Source organism: Artemia franciscana, chromosome 6, assembly GCF_032884065.1.
Source record: "Artemia franciscana chromosome 6, ASM3288406v1, whole genome shotgun sequence".
Lineage (NCBI taxonomy): Eukaryota > Metazoa > Arthropoda > Branchiopoda > Anostraca > Artemiidae > Artemia > Artemia franciscana.
Window position 1 is genome coordinate 6,799,796 of NC_088868.1, and position 26,233 is coordinate 6,826,028.

The 26,233-nt window shown below is 35.1% G+C and overlaps 1 protein-coding gene and 1 long non-coding RNA gene across 4 annotated transcripts in view; both read left to right on the forward strand.

Moving 5' to 3' along the window:
- The window catches only part of LOC136027970 (protein NDRG3-like), a 123,118-nt gene that overhangs the window by 11,659 nt on the left and 85,226 nt on the right, over positions 1 to 26,233 (forward strand). The window lies entirely within an intron of this gene.
- Positions 21 to 9,906, forward strand: LOC136027969 (uncharacterized). Its single transcript, XR_010617713.1, has 2 exons — positions 21 to 306; positions 9,489 to 9,906. It is a non-coding gene; the product is annotated as an uncharacterized LOC136027969 (long non-coding RNA).

Here is a 26,233-nt window from a genome sequence, read left to right on the forward strand (position 1 = left end):
ATTATGGTGATTCTCCGAGGTTTGAAGCAAATTCTATTTCCTATAGCATTGAAATACGCAACGAGATTTTCTCCTTTCTCATTGGCTTAATTGCTCTCTTGAGGGTTGTACCAGAATATTTAAATACTGTTGTTTATTACGATCGGATTTAAAGGGAATTTAAATTTTTTTCACATGTCTAATTGGTAACAGCTGACCATTGAAATTTGGTTGGTTACAAGTCAGATAACAGTTTAGCATTTGAATTTTCACAATGGGCAGAAAAAAAATAAGAACAAATAAAGGATGGGAAAACCTGAGACATTGGTAAGTTCTATTCCAACGTTATTGTAGATTATATTACTTTTATTCATGTACAAGTTACATTTTCAAACAGTTCGTGGTAACGAACTGTAGTAAGGAGCGAAGGGGCTCAATAGTAACCAAAACACTAAAAAACGAAGTTTTGATACAAATAGTTACATCAAAAGAATTGCATTTTAATGCTGATTTTAAATATATAAGTTTCATCAAGTTTAGTCTTACCGGTCAAAAGTTACGAGCCTGAGAAAATGTGCCTTATTTTAGAAAATAGGCGGAAATACCCTCTAAAAGTCACATAATCTTAACAAAATCACACCATCAGATTCAGCGTATCCGAGAACCCTACTGTAGAAGTTTCAAGCCCCTATCATAAAAAAGGTGGAATTTTGTATTTTTGCCAGAAGACAGATAACGGGTGCGTATTTTTTGTTTTTTCTTTGTTGTTTTTTTCCTCAGGGGTGATTGTATCGACCTAGTTGTCCTAGAATGTCGCAAGAGGGTTCATTCTAACGTAAATTAAAAGTTCTAGTGTCCTTTTTAAGTGACCGAAAAACTGGAGGGCACCGAGGCCCCCTCCAACGCACAGTTTTCTCCAAGGTCACCGGATCAAAATTTTGAGATAACCATTCTGTTTAACTCAGTCAAAAATCTAATAAATATGTCTTTGGGGATGACTAAATCCACCTCAGTTCCCGGGGGAGGGGCGGCAACTTATAAACTTAGACCATTGTTTACACATAGTAGTTGTTAATTATGAAGTGTACAGAGGTTTTCAGGGGGACTTTTTTGTGTTGGGGTTAGGGTGGGTCGGGGGGGCAGGTTACGTGGGAGGATCTTTCCATGGAGGAATTTTTCATGAGGGAAGAGAATTTCCATGAAGGGGTCGCAGGATTTTCTAGCATCATTTATAAAAAGACAATGAGAAAATATTTTTTTTCAAATGGAAGTAATGATCAACATTAAAACTTAAAACGAGCATAAAATATTACTTAAATAAGGGGGTTTGTCTCTTCCACAATACCTTGCTCTTTACGCTAAAGTATTTTTAGTAACTTCAATTAGTTATTCTACGGCCTTTGTGATTCAAGGGTCATTCTGAAAGATTTGGGACAAAATTCAAGCTTTAGTGTAAAGAACGAGGTATTGACGAGGGGGCAAACTCCCTCATATACGTAATAAAAATACACACATATATAAGTTCGTTACATAAGCTAATTCGTAAGGTACGTATGTTTATTACTAACAAAAACGTTTGTAAAAATATAATAAAAAAAAATCTAGTTGTATTTTTAAGTAACCAAACATTTGGAGGTAACTAGCCCTCCTTTCCCCCCCCTTTTTTTTTAGCGAAATCGTCCGATCAAAACTATGAGAAAGCCATTTAGCTTGTAATTAACATAAAATTGCTTCTCCAAACTAAACATCCGTATGATATATGGGTAGATTATAGCAAAATATATCGTGCAGAGTACATTCCGGCAGAATATGCTTCAATCTTTTGAGGATGCCAACTCCACGTGCAACTTTGGTGGAGATAATGTCGCTATGATGCTTCCACGATAGATTTGAATCAATATGGAAGCCGAGGTACCGCAGCTTTTCACCTAATAGAACTTTACTACTTATATCAACAGAATCACCCACTCTACAAAATGTCAGTAAGAATTTTTCTTTACATTCACACACAGCAAACTTAAACTTGTAAACATCTCTAATCTTTTGAGAGTAATATGAGCTTTTACTATTAAATCATCTGCGGATTTTGCAAATACTGTTAGCAATATATGTATCCTTTAGATAAACGCGCGTCTTGTTCACATAAACTGAATAAAGTAAAGGGCCCAGCACAGACATTTTGCTATTTATAATGTTAGATATTGTCGTATGAGTGTCTACACCAGGTAACTACTTTACCCCATGAAATACAAGGCTATCAAGCATGGACTCCTGATCATAATTATCAAGCTTTTTTTCTATTCTACTAATCCTCTCCTCCAAATTTTCGATTTGAAATCTCAGACTAACAAGAGCCTGCTCGATTTTGCAAACTTTGGATTAAACTTGAGCGTGATTGAATCATAAACCTGGCTGATTATCAGTTCAATACCTTCTTTGTTCAATGAATTTGGGTCATTGGGTCATTGGACGGTTAATTCGAAAAAATGAGGTATTTTTAAGTTACGAAGGAGTGATCGAATCTTAATGAAATCTCATATTTAGAAGGATCTTGCAACTCAGATCTTTTATTTTAGATCTGGCTGAATCCAGTTTCATTGGGAGGAATTGTGGGGGGGACCGGAAATCTTGGAAACGCTTAGAGTGGAAAGGTCACGATGAAATTTGGTGGGAAGAATAAGCACACATCCAAGATACGTGACTGACATAACTGGACCGGATCCTCACTCTTTGGGAGAGTTGGGGGGGGGGGGTAATTCTGAAAAATTAGAAATATGAGGTATTTGTAATTTATGAACTGGTGATCAGATCTTAATGAAACTTGATATTTAGAAGGATCTTGTGCTTCAGCACTCTTATTACGAATACCGACCAGATCCGGTGACAGTAGGCGGAGTTGGATGGGGAAACCGAAAATCTTGGAAAATGATTAGAGTGAAGAGATCGGGATGAAACTTGGTGGGTAGAATAAACAAATATCGTAGATACGTGATTGACGTAACCGGACTGGATCCGCTCTCGTTGGGGGAGTTAGGGGGGTCTAGTGCTTTGGCGATTTCGGTGCTTCTGGACGTGCTAGGACAATAAAGATTGGCAGGCATGTCAGGGACCTGCACAAACTGACTTGATAAAGTCGTTTTCCCCGATTTGACCATCTGAGGGGGGCTGAAGGGAGAGGAAAAATTAAAAAAATGAGGTATGTTTAACTTACCAGTGGGTGATCAGATCTTAAGGAAATTTGATATTTAGAAGGACCTGGTGTCTTAGAGCTCTTATTTTAAACCCCGACCGGCATTAATTATCTGATTTTCCTTTTCAATCAATCCATTGATTCTTAGAATTTTCAATTGCAAGGACGGGAAATCAAAGCTTTGCGTGAAAGAAATTAAAAACACTGGACTCCAAACAAAGCTCGTCGTTATCTGCCAAGACTGTGACTGGAAAAAGCGAGTAGAAGGTGAGCCGGAAGCCCCCCTCACTACTGTAAAAGAATACCTAACAAATTTCAGTGAACAGATATTAGGTAACAAAAAAGAGAAGATCAGCAATTTACGAGGCAACGTGAACGTGAAAGCTGTATGGGGTATCATGGGGACCGGAGGAGGCTACGCATCTTTGAACGAATTATTAAGTGTATTGGGAATAAAAAATATGAATCCGAAAACGTTTATGAATTTAGAACGCTTAGTTGGTAACGCATGGATGGATGCACTATCAGATGTCTTAGAAGAAAATGGTCGTGAATCCTTGAAATTAGCCATTCATGAGGACAGGTTTATCAACGATTTTTTCTGGACTAAGGTCATCTGTGATGGTGGCTGGAATAAACGCAGCAAAGGACACGATTATACTGCAAAAGGTTGTGTTGGGGTAATCATTGATGCCTTTACGAAAAAATTATTATATGTAGGAATAAGAAATAAATATTGTTACCTCTGCTTCAGCTCAAAGAAGGCAAACCAGAAAGTGAAAGATCATGTTTGCTTTATGAACTACAATGGTCCCTCGAAGAGCATGGAAACCGACATTCTTGTTGAAGGTTTTCGCCAAAGTGAAGCCATGCATAACCTTCAGTATTTACAATACATCGGAGACGGCGATTCTAGTGTTTTTTACAAGCTAAGACAAAGTGTTTCATACGGATCATATATCCAAAAAGAAGAATGTGCCAATCACGTGACCAAGAACTATACAAAATACCTCCATAATGTTGTGAAGACAAAAAAAGGGATGCACAGCAAATTTCTTTCAAATGACATAATTCTAAAGCTAACCAAAAATCTACGAGGTGCAATAAAAAAGAACTCGGCTGATGGTGGGTCTGCCGAAAATCTAAGACAACTCTTACGAAGAGGCCCAGAGCATGTGTTTGGTAATCATAAAGAGTGTGATTCTGGCTGTGCCAAAAAGAATGGGGTCTTAGAAACTGTGGAGAACCGCTATAATAACCTTCCGAAAACTATTTTGGAGGATGTAAAAGCTGGCGTGGAAAATATTTGTAAAAAAGCGGACTTATTAAGAAACGATGCAACGACCAATCTTGCCGAGAATTATATGTCTGTTGCAGTGAAATTCGTAGGCGGAAAACAAATAAGCCGCTCGAAACGATGGTCATACCATGCTAGGATAAGTGGAGCAAGCCTATCCTACTCCTTGGGCCCGAAATGGCAATCTTCTACATGGAAAAAAACATTTGGCTACAGTCCTTGCAAAATAACAAAAGAATACACGGTGAAAACTTCTAATCTTCGGAAACGGACAAAAACAAATCAGAAAAGATATTACGCAACCATGGGTGGGAGATATATGGCCAAAAAGAAAGAGAATCGGAGTTTGCCTAAAGGCGATCAAAATTACGGACCAAATTGCAACAAGCCTGATATGAATCCAGAGGAATTTGAAATCGCAAAAGCTGATTATGTTGCAAAAAATATGAATCTGGATGGAGCCAAACTGCAGGAGATCTACGTAAACACAATGGGGCAAAATGATAACTGGATATTTGAGAGGAGCAAAAGGATTACTGCCACTTATTTTCATAGAATAGCTTCTCGCAAAAAAAAATACTCCAACCGCACCCATAGTCAAGAATATCCGAATTAATTCTAATTTCAAATCTATTCCAATGCTTAGGGGAATTCAACTGGAGGCTATTGCACTGACGGCGTACGAGCAGAGAGAGGGAGTATCATTAATAAAAGGAGATCAAATGGGACTACTCATTCATCCAAATATCCAGTTTCTTGGAGCTTCTCTTGATGGTCGCTTAGAAAACGGCACACCAGTTGAAGTGAAGACTGTCCATAATATTCCCAGAGGAATGACCATAAGGGAAGTGGCATCCCAAAAAGGATTGGTAAAGAATTTTTTCCTATGGTCACACAATTCAAAATTGGAGTTAAAGAAAAATCACAAATACTATGCTCAAATTCAAGGTCAGCTAGAAATCACCAATCATGAAGAATGTCACTTGGTGGTATATCACCATGAGCATGATGTGGAAATTTTAACTATTCCGAGATCAAAAGAATATTTTTTGTCCATATTACCAAAGCTTCAGGAGTTTTGGAGCGATTGTTTACTTCCGGAGATATTAGACTCGCGATTGATTAGGAACATGCCACTTAGAGAGCCTGCCTTAGTCCGGGCTGCAGCAAATCGCGGAATGAAACGGACTTTGGAGCCAGAAGACAGTGGATGTGAGAAAATTACTTGGTCCGACACTGAAAGTGGATTTTTCATTGACATGCGAATAGTATAGAGATTGTTTAGGGGTCATAATGTATTAGTAGCAGTATTGTTAACCTTAACCTATTAGGGTTGTTTGAATAGTAGACTATTATAGGTTAACTATTAGTGTTGGTGAATAGCATATAAATATTAGTAAGTAAATTCTATTTGAAAAATTTCAGCATTCTGTCGAAGTCCAAACCATGTTGATAAGTAAACTCTAATTACGTTGAGATTTAGTTGCTACTTTAGGCACTTCCAGGTAAGCTAGGACAGCTAAATTTGGCAGGCGTATCAGGGAGCGGACCAGATTAAATTGGAAATAGTCATTTTCCAGATCTGACCATCTGGAGGGGGTAGGGGCTGGTTAATTCGGAAAAATAATATTTTTTCGGGGGCCGGTAATATTTCAGAAAAATTTCGGTTAATAGAAAAATGAAATATTTTTAACTGACGAACGGGTGACGGGATCTTAACGAAATTTGATGTTTGGAAAAATGTTGCGTCTCAGAGCTCTTATTTCAAATCCCAACTGAATCCGGTGATATTGGGGGAATTGAGGGGGGAACCTAAAATCTTGGAAAACGCTTAGAGTCGAGAGATCAGGATGAAACCTGATGGGAAAAGTAAGCAAAAGTCATAGATACGCAATTGACATAACTAGAACGGATCCGCTCTCTTTGGGGAGTTGGGGGGTTAATTCTGAAAAATAGAAAAAATGAGGTATTTTTAACTTAGGAAAGAGTCATCGGACCCCGATGAAATTTGATGTTTGGAAGGATATTGTGTCTCATAGCTCTTATTTTAAATTCCGACCGGATTCGGTGACATTGGGGGAGAGATGGGAGGGGGAACCTAAAATCATGGAAAAGGCTTAGAGTGGAGGGATCGGGATGAAACCTGGTGGTAAAAATAATCGTAAGTCCTAGATATGAGATTGACATAACTGGAACGGATCTGCTCTCTTCGGGGGAGTTGGGAGGAGGATTGTTAATTCTGAAAAATAAAAAAAAAAAGGTATTTTCGAGTGACGAAGGAGAGATTGTTTATTATGTACCTTCAGGAGCATATCACTTTAAATGACATTAATTTAATAAGTATATGCATTACTCCGTAAAGCAAAGTATATGATTACCCCGGTTCCAAACCGGGGTAATCAGTCATTTATGAACGAGCTTATAAATCATCAACTATATGAGATGACGGGGAAAAACCAAAATATTCTAAGATACGGCACTATTAGGAATAAAATGAGATCCCGTGGAACTAAAATGGACGAATATCCTACAACTTTAGATTTAAAAAAATAATGTTCGTATATTTTATAGGCCTACAATCGGCGTTTCTTTACTTTTAAGAGCCAATAATGTCTAAAATAATGTGTTTTAAAGAATAACGTTCTTTTTAAAAATAATATTCATACATTTTATAGGCCTACAATCGATGTTTCTTTACTTTTAAAGGCCAATATTGTTTAAAATAATGTGTTTTTAAGAATAATGTTCTTTTTAAAAATAATGTTCATACATTTTATAGGCCTACAATCAGTGTTTCTTTACTTTTAAAGGCCAATAATGTTTAAAATAATGTGTTTTTAAGAATAATGTTCTTTTTTTAAAAAATGTTCATACATTTTATAGGTCTACAATCAGTGTTTCTTTACTTTTAAAGGCCAATAATGTTTAAAATGATGTGTTTTTAAGAATAATATTCTTTTTAAAAATAATGTTCATACATTTTATAGGCCTACAATCGGTGTTTCTTTACTTGTAAAGCCAAACTGTTATCTGCTTTGTAACCTAACAAATTCCAATTCGTATGGTGTTAAAATGATATTGCCTCAAGGTGTTGTTGCCAATTATACATGTTTTCAGCTTCCTTTTAAATCTGGTCTTAATGCTAAGGAGATGTCAACATTCTTAATGACATTCTGGCAAACCCCTCAAGGAGTGCTTAAGCCAATGAGAAAGGAGGAAATCTTGAATACTAAGAATTATTGCTAAAAATCATCTGTTATAACTACAAAATTAACAATCTTTGGGATTATTTGTCGGTATAAGATCTACAAAACGACACAAAAATCAAGGCTATATGATTAGTAAAACCCTTTTAAACAGTAAAGGAAGAATATCTTAAATGGCAAATTTTAAAGGAAACTGATGATAATAAAAAAAAAAATTCACGGCTAAAATTTTTGAAATCTTGTGGCAAATGGAGAGGCTACTTTACAATTCTCTACGTCTTCTAAAAGTAATTTTATTGCTACTTTTAAAAATTAGAGGTGTCCCCACTAATTAATTTTTTATGAAGCTCTAAAGAAAAAAAATGCAAATTTGTTCGGCCTATTCATGTCAAAGCTTTCAATGAAGCCACAGTAATTTTTTCATCAAAGAATCTGCTCGTGTCTGTTGTTAATACGCATTACACTGCTATAGGAAAATAGCATTGGCTTCAAACCTCGGAGAATCGCCTTATATAGCCATATAATATCCATGCCTTGCTTGAAAAAGGAAGAGACATATAACCTCGTACCACAGTTATGGAATATTTGTATATATGTTACCGTGAATGTCTAACATTCATTTTCTCTGCTTGGAGTCAATTAGCTCTTTCAGTCTTATGAAAGCTATGATGGTAAAAGTTAAAGTTAGGTTAGATTAAGTTAGTTTAGATTAGGTTAAATTTGGTTATAGATATATTAAATAGGATAAAAATCTAATCCAAGTTAGCCCAATTTAACCTGTCAACATCAAACCTTACATTAAACTAAAAATGTTGACTGGCAACGCTAACTAAATCCAAGCAGAAAAATTTATTTCGGACATTCACCGGTGAATGTCGACATTCGCCATTCCCTGACATTCATGCTAACATATATATGACGTTCCGAAGAATAAGGAATCTTATTCTTCCTGGCCCCTATGATGTACATCGTATATCCTCTGGGCGAAGCATACGGTAGATGAGTTATGTTTCTTAGCAAATTTTCAAGGACAGAGCCGATTGTTCCACAATATCTTCCATGACATCTGCGTATATTAGACATCTCTTACACATACAGGCAGTTCCACGCTTTATTCCAACTTTCGAACGCTAACTAAATCGGAAAATACCCCCGCGAAAAATGCTCTACGGAAAATACCTCCCCCGTGGAAAACTTCCCCCAGAAAATACCCCCCTACCGGAACCCCACCCCCGTGGATAAGAACTGCATTTATAATCACAACCGTTTGTTCAACAATTTCACTCGTTTGCGGTGTAATTTTTATTCACTGGTCTGAATTCTGATGCAAAGGATGCATTTTTGACGGACCTTCTATACGCTGTAAATGACTTATTACCGGTGTAGTATTTTTTTTTCTTACGGTTCTGATTCCTGGTGTAAAGAGTTATTCTCTGACAGATCTTGTATATAGTGTAAAGGCAAATTCGTCTGCTGTGCAATTCTTGTTCACGGTTGATTCCTGATATAAAATATGTATTTTATGGTAGATTTTGTACATGGTTGAACAGTGAGTAGTGTATTCAAGTGCAGTTTAATTTTCATCCAAGATTCTGATCCTTGATGTAGAAGATGTATTTTTCTGGGGAATTTTGGATATGGTGTATGTATGAATACTGTAATCACAGGGGGTGCAATTTTTATTCCCAGTCCTGATTCATGATAGAAAGGATGCATTTCCAGGCAAATCTTGTATAATTCTAAATGTTGTATTCACAAGTGGTTTAATTTTAAATCCCGGATCTGATTCCAAATAAAAAAGATGTATTTTTTGCAGATCTGGTGTACACGGTACACGGTGTAAAAGTACATGGTGTACTTTTTATCTGCCGTTTGGACTTGAGCGGCCAAATTATTACGACAAGTTCTGCTAAAACCCTAGGTAACGGGTTTTAAAGCACCAAAAACCATAAAGGCTGGTATCTTTAAGACTGACGAATCACGATTAGCAGCGTATTGTCTTTTGTTTAATGGAATATTCTTTTATGTATGTGTTATGTATTTCTTTTATTTGAAACCTGCACCTATTAATGACAATCATACTTGGGGCTGTTCTGTCTAATCTATTTTACTATTTGATTTCTATGTCGTTTTTTTCATCGATTACTAGTAATTTCCTTTTTGACTTCCTGTCTCCTTTGTGTAAGATTTATGTATATCGTGTCTTGTTTAATAAAGTCAAGTCAAATCTTGTAGTAATAGTAGTAGTAGACAGGTTTAATAGCAAAAACTTGACAGCTATCGCTGATTTGTGTTTCTTTGCAACATATTCAAAATCAAAATACACTTGTAAATATAAATCAAACTATAAATATTAACTCTTTTTGTACATTTTGACGGAAACCGGGACGAAAGAATTACCATATCGGTTTGTTCTTGCTTTAACGGGAACTAACTTATCTTGCTTCCTCGTTCTTGATGGTAGAGATGGATCAGGTAGAATGTCACGGTGCTGAGATTTAGAAAGCAAGAACTTTCCAAAACTCATTATCAGAGTTTCTTTCCGGTTTTGGAGTGACGGCAGTCCAAGCAGTTCCAGAGCCTTTTCGTAGGGGATGTCACGGCGGCCCAAGATGATCGATACCGCTCGCTTCCGAACCGATTCAAGCTCCTGACAAAGATACACTGTTTTAAGTGCTGAGGGCACCCAAACAGGGCACGCATATTCCAGAATGGGGCGGACATGCGCTATGTATGTACACTTAATACTCTCTGTGTTCGCACCGAACCTACGCATACCGTTTAAAGTCTGTAGACTAGCGTTTGCACTTTTAACCACGTTTTCGATATGTGCGGCAAAGCTGAAGTCATTGGAGAAAGTAACCCCAAGGATCTTGATACTGTTGCAATTACTTTTTAATACAACCATTTAACCTACTTGTTTCAAGTGCTCCCCCCCTAAAGGGAAACTTTTGATTAGGATACAAGTTTGTGAATCCTGGGCTCTAACGAAGCAGCAAAGAGGACGGCTTCTTTTAACCTTTCTTTTTCAAGACCAAATGTTCTCATTAAAAAAAAAAACAAGAAAAAAGAACAAGTCAGCATCTTTGAGAAAAAAAATTGCATTCTAGACTTTTGCAGTCCCTTCGAAAGGGTCCAGTTGTTTTAAGTTGAAAAGGTGAATTTTTTTTCAAACTGAGGCTCGTCATCTAAGAAGTCAATCTATTGGAAAAGTACCAAGGCTTAAATAGAGAAAAAAAAATAATTAAAAAATATTTCTCAATTTCTCCAGTTTTCAAGGATGTGTTCAAAAACTCAATTATTTCCAATGGGAACTAATTATTTGTTTTTGGCTCCAAACAGATATTTGCTCCAACAGATATTACAAATTACAAGAATTTGCATTACTATAAGTGCAAAACAGACAACAGCGTTAGCTCCTAAAAGCGACACAAGGGGTAAATTTATAGTCATCTTCAATTTTCGGTTAAAGGGAATAACGAATAAGCAATGACTGTTGAGCTTTAGGACACACCCTAAGACTTCACTTCCAGCAATCATCATACGTTTTAAACCATCCTAAGACATACTTCAAGTCCCTCTGGAATTCTGCTTCTTCTTTCACAGTTTAAATTTTTTTTAATTTTCTTTTAGAAGCTTTTATTGAATTGTTACACTTGTTTTCCTTATTTTTACCATTTTCTCATTTTTATATTACTTTATTTATCTCTTTGGCTTCTGATTTATTTTAAGAACTAGACAAAAACCTCGCGACAAAGAGATCGTTTCACTGACATTTTGATGGTCCTTAAGTTGCTCGGCAAGATAGTTGCCCTCCAATCACTTTTGACTCTTTAAAAGGACACTTGAACTCTCGATTTCCAATCGAAAAAGCCAGTTTTCAAATTTATACGACGACCCCTTCCATATGAAGGGTCTCCGGAAAAAAAAAAAAACATTGGAGCCGTATGGCCTTTACTATAGGCAACGCTTCAGTGTTGCCTCTGATGTAACTTCCCCCTCAACATTTCCTGAAATTTTTTCCTCAATAACCTCAACCTTAGTAGTAGTCACTACAGAAGTAGTAGTTTTAGTAGTAGTAGCAATAGTCGCAGTAGTAGCAGTGTTAGTAGTAATACTCGTAGCATGCACAAGTTGCCATTTCATCAATTGGTCATCCCCTCATCGTTTCCTGCGAGTTCAAAATGTAAAGTTTCCTGCGTTTCCTGCGAGTTAAAATGAGGCCCAAGTAAGAGTCTGTCCCAGAAAAATATAAAGTATCTTAGGCTTTCAGCCTTCTCAAACAGTGCTCAGTTCTGCAGACATCTGTATTTTTAAATAAAAAGAGTCTCCAGCTTCCGCACTTGGAAATTAAAATTTCCGGTTACTATGGACCATGGTTCGTTCTTTACTATGAGGTTAAATCTGAATCACCTGAATATCCAATCAATATAACAACCATATAATCGTTAAATTGTTTTTTTCCTATAAATAATTGCCAGTTGATTAAATAGGATTGTTTTTTGTTTTTTTTTTTTAAATCTAAAGGACACCGATAGTGCAGTGTTATTAACTTATTTCTCAATCGTAACCGACACTCTAAAAAACAGAACTTTGATATTAATTGGATTTTTATGCTGATTTTAATTATTAGTAAAGACGATGAGTTGAGTTAAGACATTAAAAAGTAGAAGTAGGCCAAAAAAGTAGAAAAAGTAGAAGTAGTTAAAAAGTAGGCCAAGACCCAGGATGTTTTTCCACAGTTGAAAAAAATTTGGAACAATAAAAAGATAAGTCTACAAACCAAGATTAGAAATATTGGAAGCTACAGTGATGACAGTGGTCAAATATGATTCTGAAACCAGGGTAATTCGAGGAACGGGGGAAGAATTTTCCCCTGAGAAATGGGGGAAGCTCGGGATTCTCACACGGTAAAATACCATTGATTTTACGGGAGTGTCTTTTCAGTCTACGGTTAATTGTATTATTAATAAGTAAAATGCAATACCCACTTCCAAAAAGTATGTCCGTGATAAAGTTTAGTTGTGCTGTGATGCGGGAATCAGAACAAATGTTTAGGGTACGATCGACGAGAAAGATTACGAAAACTGTTTTAACTTGTGGGAGGTGGTTTGATTTCAAATGCAAATTGTATCTAAAAAAAACCTAAGCCCTCAAACATAATCTACCCCATACTTCCCAAAAATCGCACCGAATTTAAAAAAAGTTTGCACACAAAATAATCTATATGTAGTATTCACCAACAATTTCAAAATCATGAATTCCTAAACTCTGGTAAAGCTAAAACCCCAGTTACTCGCCAAAGAAGGATCTATCAAACACCATGTGACTGTGGCAAATGCTAGGCACCAGAATCTCACCAGAATCTAGAGAAACACCTACAACACCATAAACTTAATATCACCAAAGCTCTAAATTCTGATATTGCTAATGTGTTTTTTGATTCTGCTTTGAGCAGCCATGTTTTTGAAAACCCCAGACACAAAATACTTTCTGAAGAATCTATTAATAATAATATTTCCTTAAATAGGGACATGGAGGAATATTCATAAAATGCTATGTACAGATTTAATTAAAAATAATCTTACAAAATATATTAAAAAATCAGTAGACATTAACAAAGAACCAATTACAAAAAAGACCTTCGAGGTTAGCTGCCAAAAAGGCAAGATTAGCAATGAAAACATGTTTTTAATTTTTTTTCTTTCATTTCAATGAATTGCCTTGTTTAACCTAACTTTATTTATCAGTCCTGGTTAAACTTCGCAGAAGTAAGGATGCTGGGACTGTTTTAAAATCTTAATTTCAGTTTTAATGGTCGTATTTTATAGTAAGTCACTTTTCTTTTATATATTCATGTTTTGCTGAGAACTGCCCTTGGACATAGGGTCGTAATATTCATTCAAATTAGAATCTCCATTGTCTCGCGAATAGAATTCCCTATTGTTCTTCTTGTTTTTGATGTGTACGATGGAAATGCAGTGTGGTCTTCGTCTCTATTTACAAGGGTGTAAAGAAGGACTTGAAGAGATAGGGGTGGAAGAGGAGCGTGTGTAGCTGTGTTGGCTTCAATCGGCTTGGTGCTGCACTGAGTTGGTAGTAGTAGTAGCAATTCTAATGTTATACTTTTTGTTTTGATCCGGCACCATTTTTAGGCGTTTTTGGCTATTTTTCTAAATTCAAATACATTTGTTGATAACATTTTACTATTTAGACTAATCAAGGTAATAGTTACCATACCTGAATAACCAAGAAGTGGCAACTTTTTCTTACTTACCAGTTTTTTAATGCTTATTTTTCAATTTTTAGGAAACTATGGGCTGTGGTTAGCCTTTTCTAGGTTGTAGCTACCACTGCAACCATGATTAGAACTCTTCTTACTTCAACATTAATCCTTGTATTAACTTTCTTAATCTCGAAAAAACAAAAAACCTTAATATTCATGATATTTTGGTACTTTCAAATTTTCTTGATAATTTTGCTCGGTCAAATTTTAAATTTATTACAGCTTTATAAAACTTCATAAAAGCGTCATAAAATCTATCTCCGCCCTACATTACCCTTTTATTAGATAATATGTTCAGCTCTTTCACATGCCTAATTCCAGTCTCTTTTTCTCTCCACACCCCTTTTTCTTTTTTAATTACCTCTCAGGCCACATAAGCTAAGGCATTAGAGGTGTTTAATTTTCCTTGTATACCTTTTCAAAGGCTTAGTAAAATAATGATTGACTATAAAATCAGTTTGTTTTTGGTCAAAACCTTCAAGAAACAGGAATATCCTGGAATTCAATTAGGCGTCGAAACTATATGAATAATAATAGGGTAAATAACCACTCTCAAGCAAGCTTTTATCTTCTAAGGGAACTAGTAGAACAGATTAAATACAACTTTCAGGAATAAGCTTAAAAATATACATTTACTTGGGGAAGGTAAGGACAAGGTTTTTCGTAGGGGAGGAAGGTTAGACTGTTGAGAACATTGAACGAACAAAAGCTCTGTTTTTATTCATTATCTTATGAATGGTTGTGTCACAGGCAACCATGGTTTCACTGGCCTCCACAAAAGGGATAATTTCTGGTCGTTTTATGTTTAGTATTGTTCTTGACTTTCAGTTGAAAAAAAAACTAGCTTTATTATATTTAATTTCCGACCGTTTTGAACCATGACAGGGAATCTCCTTCCCTTCTTTTTATAAAATGCCCCTTAAAAATTTCCTCAGAAACTTTTCTACCCAAGAAAAATGCTTTCCGTGGGGAATCCCCTTCCCCTGTATAGAATTACCCCCTCCTCCCTTCCTTTCCTCCTCCCCAGTAGGATGTTTTTTTTAAAGTAAGAAAAGTAAAAAGTAAAAGTAAAAATATGAATTTTGGAAATCACTGGAAGTTTAGCCCACCAAGATCATGTTCTAATCTTTAAAACATTGAAAAAATTTTGACCGGAAAGCGATTATTTACACTTCTTAAAATTAACATTTAGTATTCAATAGATTTGCATCTTTCTTCTTTTAGTTTATTAATATCGACTATTAACCAAAAACTTAAAAAACCACATCCCCTCCTAATACCAGGGCATGATATGAAAGAAAACACATGTAACCTGCTAACCCTAACTCAACACTCAACTCATTCCTTAACATACGTCAACCAAATTCTTGCTTTTAATTTGTCAAATAACACATTTGTATCCACACATTACACTGTATTGGTTTAAAAACATTTTTTTTGTATTTCTCATGTAGCTTTTAACTCTGAATAGGAGTAAGTAATCAGAATTCCTCCTTTGGTTACTGTTTTTATGGAATTATATTTCAATGTCCGAATTTGTTCGTTTGTGTTCATTTGCCTTCATGTCTGTGTATGTGAATTTTTTTCGTAAAAAAACAAAATAGTCCGTTTAAAAAGTTCCCTGTCATAGTTCTGAATGCGGAACTACGAAACTCCATTGTAACGAATAAAAAAAAAGAACATTTAGATGAAGACAAAGTTGCTCAGCATGACAGAATATTTACTAGATAAAACCAGCATGGAACACTCAGGAAAAATAGAGAAAAGCAGAAGCGAAAAGCAAAAGTAAAAAGTAGAATAAAATATAATGATAAAATTACCTTCAGAGGCGTTGCTTGTTAACCTCCTGCGGGATACATTGATAGCTACAAACAAATAGTAAGGTATAATTAGTAAGGACAAGAAAAGAAATTAAACAGAAAAGCAAAACAAAGGACTGATTAAGTTTATGTAAATAACTCATTAGCATCTGCGTTCCGACTGAAGAAAAAATCGCTCTTTGTATGACCTGATTTTTTAGTATAAGAATTGTAATCCGTCTAGAATACGGAATTATTATTACGAAGAATAAGAATTATTATTAGGAAGTATACAGATGTTTTAAGGGTTGATTTTTCTGGCAGTGGAGGGGGGGGGGGGTGATCGGGGGAGCAGGTTACGTGGGAGGATCTTTCCATGGAAATTTTTCATGGAAGAGAACTTTTCCTTGACTGAGGCGCCGGATTTCTCAGCATTATTTAAAAAAGATTAAAAATTAAAATTGAAAGTAAGGAACAACATTAAAACTTAAAACGAACAAAATTATTGCATATATGAGGGAGTTCGCCCCCTCGTCAATACCTCGCTCTTTACGCTAAAGTTTTTTTTTAGTACTTTCAAAAGAGCTATTTGTTCAAATTAAAGGGCCTTCGTGATTCAGGGGTTATTTTTAAAGAATAGGAACAAAATGCGAACTTTATCAGAAAGAGCGAGGTATTGATTAGGGGCAAGAATACCCCCATATACATAATAATTTATGTTCGTTTTAAGTTTTAACGTTGCTCCTTACTTTCAGTTGAGAAAACTTTTTTTTTATTTAATCCGAAATAAAAAAGTTACAGTACCAAGATATTAAAATAAAACAATTGTTTCCTCTCTGCACCCTTCTTAGGCTTATTCCTGAAAACAAAAATTTTTCTAAGCTTTTTCTTTTGTTTGTTTTTAAATTACAAAGTTCTTAGGGCAATGCTATATTTTCGTCAGCATTGCCACGTTGAACCGTGAATACAAACGAGCAAAATCTGTTAGCAATCTTTTGACATCTGTTGAAACACATAGACTACTAGACCTTCCAAGAAAAATAAAAATTTTCTTAAACTGTTTGGTGCTATTTTTTTCCCCTTATTGTTTGTTGATTTTTTTCATTGAATATTTTTCGATATTTTTTTTTTTTTTTTTTAAGCACCCACTACTACCAACAACTACAGAACTGCATATAAAGATATTTTTCATCAAAAAAAGAGTTCGCAATTTTTAATTTTAAGCCCTATGTGGTTGCGTAGTTTTTCACTTAACTCATTTCATTTCATGGAAAATTTCATATTCACTGTCCTTGATACTTTAAATTATGTGAAAAATCACAATAAAAGCCAGAGAAAATTGGGCGAGGTGAGTCTGGTGATTCGGTGATGCTAACTAATCATGGATCTTCAAAAGCACCAATGACCGTAGGAAAGCCTCCGGAAAGAGGCAGTATTTTAGGACAGTAGCCCGTTTACAACGTGAAAAACATTTTCCTGCATTTTACTATATCTTGTCTTAAAACTAGATTATGACTTTTGAAGGTACTAAGGCTCACTGCACGTAGCTACACAAAGCTGTACTGCACGTAGCTATACCAAATTAAGAATATACTAAAGATCCTTTTTCTTGGCAAGGAAACAAAGGTGGAGGCAATGTGAGGAAGCGACGTAGCCAAAGGGAGGGTTCATATTTACATGAAACTTTTCCAATAGGATTGTTTCATATTATTAGTCACTTTCTAGTAAAACAATGGTTAAAACACACTTTTCCTTGTTTGGGTTCATTTTGAGATAATATCCTGGCTAAGCATATGAGATGAATTTGCCTTAGAAAAAGAGATGAGGACAGGACAAATTAGAGTGGTGGAGTGTCAATTAATTTTGCTAATCATGGCGGAATAATTAATATTGTTGTTTCTCAAAATTAAACAGAAACTTATCAACTGATTCTTCTCAATCACTTTATTTTTTTCGGAAATATTGACCAGCATAAACAAATCATTATTATATTATACTAATATATATATATATATATATATATATATATATATATATATATATATATATATATATATATATATATATATATATATACACACAATATCCTAGTTTTTTGTATCTCCCTTTTGACTTTACCAGTTTTTTGACAATTTATTCTCCTCCATAGATAGCAAACAAAAACACAGCTTTCAACAAGAATCTGTTGGATGGGCTTGTCAGTGACATCGGAGTTACGAAGAAAATGGCTCAATGGAGCTGAATGGAGCTCCTCCTCCTCAGTGGAGGAGTTTCGGGGTCAAACTTCAACATACAAAGCTGCTTTGAGCGAAGAGGCATCACGTACTATCGGGTGTTTCAGATCATATTGAAGAAACAGATATTTCAGGCGCGAGTACTATGTCTACACTGATAAGGAAAAAAGACGATGAAAAACTTAGACCGAATTTGCAACAGAACCCTCAAAGGCAAAGCAAGATATATCAAAATATAAAATAGCAAAATATATCAAAGACAAAGTAATTATATGAAATTCTATGGGACCAGTAGTCCCTAAAATGGGAAAGTCCCTAAACATTGCGTGTAAATTGCTTCAGCTCTTTATATATCTTCCCAATCAGGAAACTTGACACTGCCCGACTACAAACAAAGGCGACTAAGTGGCCTACTTTCTAATCTAACCCTAAAATATCATTTGAATCTTTTCAGCATACTACATTGAAAAGCAAAAGATGGCACATGAGGCACGTGCTCCTGCTGACAACCAATTGAGTGGTTTGGGAGGTCATCGGCTAAATTTGCTTTTCAACGGACAAGATACACCCCCCAGAAACAGGTCAACCCCTGGGCATTCTCAATTTCCTCAAATTATGGAGTCTCACTATTTTCAAATGACTACGAGAATTGCTTCTTTAGAATATTACCAATAAAACATTACTTACGTTCCATTTATTCTCAGACCATACCCTTATCTTTACGGAATAAAAGAAACTCTTATGTACCACCTATATCCTTATTATAGATTCCAGTTTGAGTCCCAGTTTGAGCTATGATTCTTTAGAGTCCCGCAAATTCTACCCTGAAGCAGTTTTGAGGCAAAAAAAAAAATTAAAATTTGGGTTAAAGCCTAGAGTACTAACTAGAGAGCAGAAAACATGTTAAGAAAACAATTCTTAGTTCATAATACGTACCATAGTTAACATATTTTACGCAGCTGACCTTTATTTTAACATATTTCACTGTTTTTTCCATTTTTCCAAGAAATTTTATTTTAAGAGTTATTTTCGCAATAACCTTGGTTTAATTTTGAAAATTCTGCTAAATGCAGCACTGTCAACTCAAGAATTTGGCCGTTCTCCAAAAAAAGCTCTATCGATATTTTTCTTCCTGAGAATTATCTTTAGCCAATAAACTCTTTTTCATTAATTTTGTGTTAACGCCACTGGAATCACTTCAACATCCTCTAGAAACAAATTTGTAAAGGGTTTTCTGTTTCAGGGATGACTTAAAACTGAAGAAAAGCTATTAAAAAAATTGATGACTTTTAGAAAAATTGGAAAAACAGTGAAATAAGTGAAAATAAAGGTTAGCTGCATGAAAAATGTATTAACTATGATTATTATGCATATGATAAAGTAAGAATTGTTTTCTTAACATATTTCCTTCTCTAGGCTTATACCTAAATTTGGATTCAGTTATGTTGTTTTCACCGGAGGAAAGTACACTCCTACTCACAGATCAGAGAAAAGGCAACTGAAGACCACGGAACCAAAAGGAGAGGAAAAACTCTTCTGGACTTAGATTATGCCGATGATTTAAGGCTGGACGGACTCGCAAAGAATCTTCCTATACCTCCCATGTTAAACATTTGGAGTTTGCCTGACGTTCCTGAATTAGTGATTTTGGCGGTTTTTATGTCAATAGAAGTAAAAAAATCTGGTGAATACTTTGGCATAATCAAATCTTAAAGCCGACAATTATTTTTTTTATAATTCCAAAATAATTATAAAACCTGTTTCGGGTTTGCATTCTAGATTGCTATGCTTGACATTGTTGTTGTGGGGCATCAAAAAATAGAGCAAAAAATTTTCTATTCATCATGAAGAAGCTTTTTTCTATAATATATACCTCCTGGCTGCAGTCCCTTCAAATACTTTACATATTTGTGTTCCGAAATCAAAATTTCCCCTCAAAAGGTTAGATTGAGCTGTAATCGGAGCATCTAAGAATGCAAAAATTACACCAAGGGGCTAACCACTCGGATTGTTCAGGAGCGATTCAGTCAAGCATTGTTTAGTTCTAACCTGTTTAAACAGAGTCTAGAGAAGAAGTAAGGTGCAGACACCAAACTGCCGGTTAATGAATATATAAGAAAATTGTATTGTATAAATAATTAAGGATAAGCTGCGTCTAATCCTAGAGATAAATTAAACACAGCACAAGGGCCGATTAAGAAGCAATGGTTTTATTTTAAAAAGATTGATCTATCGTTTTGGTTTAATTAAAATAAATTCAGGACAAATTTATGTATTGTAGTATAAGTACAATTTTGCATAATCTTCGTACTGAAATAAGAATTAAAAATATATAAAACAAGCTAATTAATAACTAATGAACGAAACAAAATGTCCCCAGAATATTTAAATTTGTTATAGCAAAACCCGAGTCTTGCTGTAGAACTACCAAAGCAAACTACAAAAGCAGTCAATGACCAGTCTCAAGTCCAAGGCCTTTCCAAGAAACAATCCCACCCCTTGGTAAATAAACCCCAATAAAAATTACCCATACTAAAGCAGTCAAATGACCAGTCTCAAGTCCAAGGCCTTTCCAAGAAACAATTCAACCCTTTAGTAAGTGAACCCCGATAAAATGGTCAAAACCCTAATAAAGTTCTTATATAGTTCTTGTTATTGACCACAGTAACATGGGACAAAAAAAGAAATATACGAGGGCTCCATTTGCCAAATGTGCAGGCCCATCGTGAAAAGTTGAAATTAAATTATCGGGCTAGAGGCAGACCGCGTTTACCAAAATATATGTTAGAAGACTTAACGGATGCTTCGGTTCACGACAAATCAAGTTCCGAAGGAATTGGAACAAATTCCCCTTTTGTGTTGAAAGTTATCACTTCTGGAAGAAATTTGGGGTCAGACCTTCTAAAAGGCTCACGCTGGATTGTGGATCTGCCTTACCTTTTTGAGATTTATGAAAAGCTCGTGATTCGCCACATGTAAGTTTTTTCTTTGTCTTTCATTTTACGTCATTGATTTACTGCTATCAAAATTATTAGGATGGGGAATTATTCTGGGTTGCAATTAATACAACTTGTACCTTATTAATTCTTGATAATTGTCTTTTCTGCTATAGAGAAAGAATGTTCGATAACTTCTAAGATATTTTCATCCCAAAACAACAGAACGCTCCGACGGTATCTACTTAGGTTAGTTTAATTTCACTATTGTTGGTTTAACCAACAATTTAAAGCTTATATAGAATAGTCGGCAGTTGTTTCGCTATTTTGTTTTATGGCGAGGTGGTTCTTATAAACTTACTTTTTTTGTATCAATATTTCTAATTGCTTTAATTTCAATAGAACTCATCAGATTTTATATTAAATTAAAGTCCATGTCCACTACCTACCCACGACTTAGAAATTGTTGCAGTTCCCTTTAAATTGTTGGTATTTCTTTGTCCACAAGTTTATCAGAGTAACCTTTCATGTACACCCCCACCCCCCAAAAAAAAATCCTAGATCCGCCCCTGACGTGGCGGGTGGGTAAATATTCACTAGGGAAAGGAGAAGTAGTACAAGGGTTATGCACGATATTGTTGGCAAAATAATAAGGAAATTTGTACTCTCATTTCCTTAAGGGTGACTAGATTTTCTCTCCGAAGAAGGGAAATGTAAGGCCCTTTACCCTGTTTGAAAATAATTCTTAGACACGTTTTTTGAACTGCCTCTATTCTGTCCTACAATTCATTGGACATGCCAGAATGGCAAACAGAGAAACAGAAAAAAACACAAAAAAATGTATTAATCCAAAAACGTTCAGAAATAAAATGAAAAAAAAACAAGTTTTTGAACTGAAAGTAAGGAGCGACATTAAAACTTAAAACAAGCAGAAATTACTCTGTATATTAAAAGGTTTTCTCCCTTCTCAACGCTCTGCTCCTTACGCTAAAGTTTTTTACTGTTTTAAAAAGTAAACTTAAGAAAAAGAGTCAAACTTTAGCGTAAAGAGCAAGGTGTTGAGGGAGGAAAAGCCCCTTTGATATACGGAGTAATCACTGTTCGTTAATTTTGCTCCTTACTTTCAGTTAAAAAACTTCTTTTTATCATTTTTTTTCCAACATAAAGCGAACTTACCAGTAGACGTAATTTCGAACAGTTCGTGGTAACGAACTGTAGTAAGGAGCGACCCGGCTCAATAGTAACCAAAGCTCTAAAAAACAGAATTTTGATATCAAGAGTTACATCTCAAGAATCGCACTTTTATGCCGATTTTAAATATGTGAGTTTCATCATCAAGTTTAGTCTTACCCATCAAAAGTTACGAGCCTGAGAAAATTTACCTTATTTTCGAAAATGAGGGAACCCCCCTAAAAGTCATTTAATCTTAAAGAAAGTAACACCATCAGATTCAGCGTATCACAGAACCTTATTGTACAAGTTTCAAGCTCCTATCTACAAGAATGTAGAATTTTGTATATTTTGCCAAAACACAAATCCCAGATGCGTGTTTATTTATTTAATTCTTTTTTCCAAGGGTGATTGTACCGACCCAGTGGTCTTAAAATTTTGCGAGAGGGCTCATTCAAATGGAAATGAAAAGTTCTAGCGCCATCAAAATCCTGATATAGCCATTTTATTCAGCATAGTTGAAAAACCTTATAACTATGTCTTTCAGGACGACTTACTCCCCCAAAGTCCCCATGGGAGAAGCTGCAAGTTAAAAACTTTGACCAGTGTTTGCACATAGTAATGATTATTGGGAAGTGTACAGACGTTTTCAGTGGGATTTTTTGGTTGGAAGGAGGGGTTGAGAAGAGGAGGTTATGTTGGGGAAACTTTCCATGGAGGAATTTGTCATGGGGAGGAAAATTTTCCATGAATGGGAGGGGGCAGGATTTTCTAGCATGATTTAAAAAAACAATGAAAAAATAAATATGAAAAAGTGTTTTCAACTGAAAGTAAGGACCAGCGGTAAAACTTAAAAAGAACAAAAAATATTACACATATAAGGGGTTCATTTCCTCCTAATCTCTCACTCTTTACGCTAAAGTATTTTTTAGTAATTTCAATTACTTATTCTACGGCCTTTGTGATTCAGGGGTCATTCTTAAGGATTTAGGACAAAATTTAAGCTTTAGTGTAATGAGCGAGGTATTGACAAGTGGGCGAGCCCCCCTTATATACGTAATAGATACCTGCGAATATAGAAGTTCGTTAGGTAAGCTAATTCGTAAGTTACGTATATTTTTACTAATGAAAACCATCGTAAAAAACTAAAAGCTCTAGTTGCCTTTTTAAGTAGCAAAAAATTGGAGAGCAGCTGGGCCTCCTTCCCCGCTCATTTTTCTCAAAATCGTTCGATCAAAATTATGAGAAAGCCGTTTAGCCAAAAAAATAAAAATTCAAATTTCGTTTTAATTATTCATCTGCGTAGAGCCGAAATCAAAACATGGATTAACTAAAAAAAACGTTCAGAAATTAAATAAAAAACGATTTTTTTTAAATGAAAGGAAGGAGTAACATTAAAACTTAAAACGAACAGAAATTACCCAGTATATGAAAGGGGCTGTTCCCTCCTCAACGCCCCGCTCTTTACGCTAAAGTTTTTACAGTATTAAACAGTAGATCTTTTAAATTATATTTTTGGTAAAAAATAAGGAGAGGGGCACATTTGAAGGAAGGCCTAAAAATTCAGAAAAGAACTTAAAACAACCATAAGTAGCTACTTATACTATTCCTAAGAGCGAATGCTTTGCTATACCCCACCCCTCGCCCCTCTTTAAGCGACAGTTTATAGCCCATTATATATTTCCCCATTACATTTTGAAATAGCCCCACTTTTTACTTCTGTATTAATTTATGACGAAAGCTAATCAATCGGCGGAAAAAATGAGTCGCACTATTCTGAAATAAATAAAAAAAAAACAAGTTTTTTCAACTGAAAGTAAGGAGCAACATTAAAACTTAAAACGAACAGAAATTACTCCGTATATGATAGGGGCTGTTCCCTTCTCAACGCCTTGCTTTCTACGCTAAAGTTTGACTCTGTCTCACAAGTCTCCATTTAAAAAAAAAAAAAAACTTGCCATTTTGAAAAATAAAAAAATATACTATGACGTTTAGGGGTGTTTCCCCTTATTTTCCAAACTCGTAACTCGAAGAGGGGGATATGTTGGGGGAACTTTCCTTGGAGTAATTTGTCATGGAGGAAGAAAATTTTCATGAAGGGAGCCCAGGATTTTCTAGTATTATTTAAAAAAAATATAATGAAAAAATAAATATGAAAAAGCTTTTTTCAACTGAAAGTAAGGAGAAGCATTAAAACTTAAAACGAACAGAAATTATTAAGCATACGATAGGCTCACCTCCTCCCAATACCTCGCTCTTTACGCTAAAGTATTTTTAGTAATTTCAACTATTTATTCTACGGCTTTTGTGATTCAGGGGTCATTCTTAAGAAATTGGGACAAAATTTAAGCTTTAATGTAAAGAGCGAGGTACTAACGAGGGGGTGAGCCCCTTCGTATACGTAATAAAAACATGAGAATACAGAAGTTAGTTACGTAAGCTAATTTGTAAGTCACGTATATCTTTTACTAATAAAAATATTCGTAAAAAATTAAAATTTTTAGTTGCCTTTTTAAGTAACCAAAAAATCGGACGGCAACTAGGCATCCTCCCCCGCTCCATTTTTTCTCAAAATCATTCGATCAAAACTATGAGAAAGCACTTTAGACAAAAAATAAATATTAAAATTTCGGTTTAATTATTCATCTGCGGAGAGCCAAAATCAAAACATGCATTGATTCAAAAACGTTCAGAAATTAAATAAAAAAAAAAACAGTTTTTTTAACAGAAGTAAGGAGCGACATTAAAACTTAAAACGAACAGAAATTACTTCGTATATGAAAGGGGCTTCTTCCTCATCAACGCCCCGCTCTTTACGCTAAATTTTTTACTGTTTTAAAAAGTAGAGGATAAAGAGTCAAACTTTAGCGTAAAGAGTGGGGCGTTGAGGAGGAAACAGCCTCTTTCATATACGGGATAATTTCTGTTCATTCTAAGTTTTAATGTTGCTCCTTACTTTCATTTAAAATACTTGTTTTTTTTTATCTAATCATTAAAAAGTACGGATAAAGGTTCTGAAAGAATGTCTGCAAAGGCTTTAAAGGATTTGAGAAATAAACTAGCTAATTTGATCCTCCTAATTCATAAAAGCATATTGGTATTTTTAATCGTACTAATAAGAACTTTGTGAATTACTCGAATAAAAATTTAAATGATAGTTGAGATACAACTGAATTTGGGGCATGGATTTTTACTTTGAATTTGATTTTAGGGAGTCAAGTGAGACTTAATTTTTCTTGGAATTTGGTTAGTAATTTCCGTTGGAATTTGGTAAATCGACACGGGTCTGTTTAGAGGGCATTTCCTGTCATGCCCCAAAGGATTTTTTAAAGTTTTGAAATACTTGGCTTTCCTGATTGGTAGTTCCAGGACAGTTTTTGGCTTGATTACATACATAAATAAAATTGGGTGGTTTAATCTGACAATGAAATACAACAAACTTTCGGTTAGATCGTATAATTTCCACTTCTCGCCCATTTCTAGCTATATTTTATATTTTATTTCATATTTTGATTACCCTACATCGCTCACTACTCTACATACTACCTATCCTTTTTGAAGCTATAGCACTTTCCTTTCTACCAAAACAATAAAATCGCTACTTTACTATTTTACTTCCTCACAACCAATTAGCATTTTATTTACAGGTGCCAAGACATCAATTTGGTTTCAAATATGATGTTTTCTAAAGAACATAGAGCTGGATTGCGCTCAAGACTCATCTTCAAATGCGAAACATGTCATGAGGAAGCCACAATTCACACAGAAAAACCCCTTGCTCCTAGAAGGCTTAAAAAAAAGACTCAACGAAAACCGTAGTCAAAAAACGGAAAAGGACTGATTTTGATAGTGTGAATACTATCAGAAAGAAACACAAAACAGAAACAGGAACAGTAAGTGTCAACAAAGAGGTAGTGGTTGGTGCAATAGATGGTGGAATGACTCACGCCCAGGTTCAAGAACTTTTCTCTACCATTGGAATAAATACCCCGTCTCAAAAAGTCTTTACGAAATTTGAGAAAGAAATTTGCGTAGAATTGGAAAAAGTTCTCTTTGACTATCTTATCGAAAATGGGAAAACCGAGCGAAGGATGGCACTGGAAGCAGGTGAGAAAATTCACCCAAATGGAGCTGTA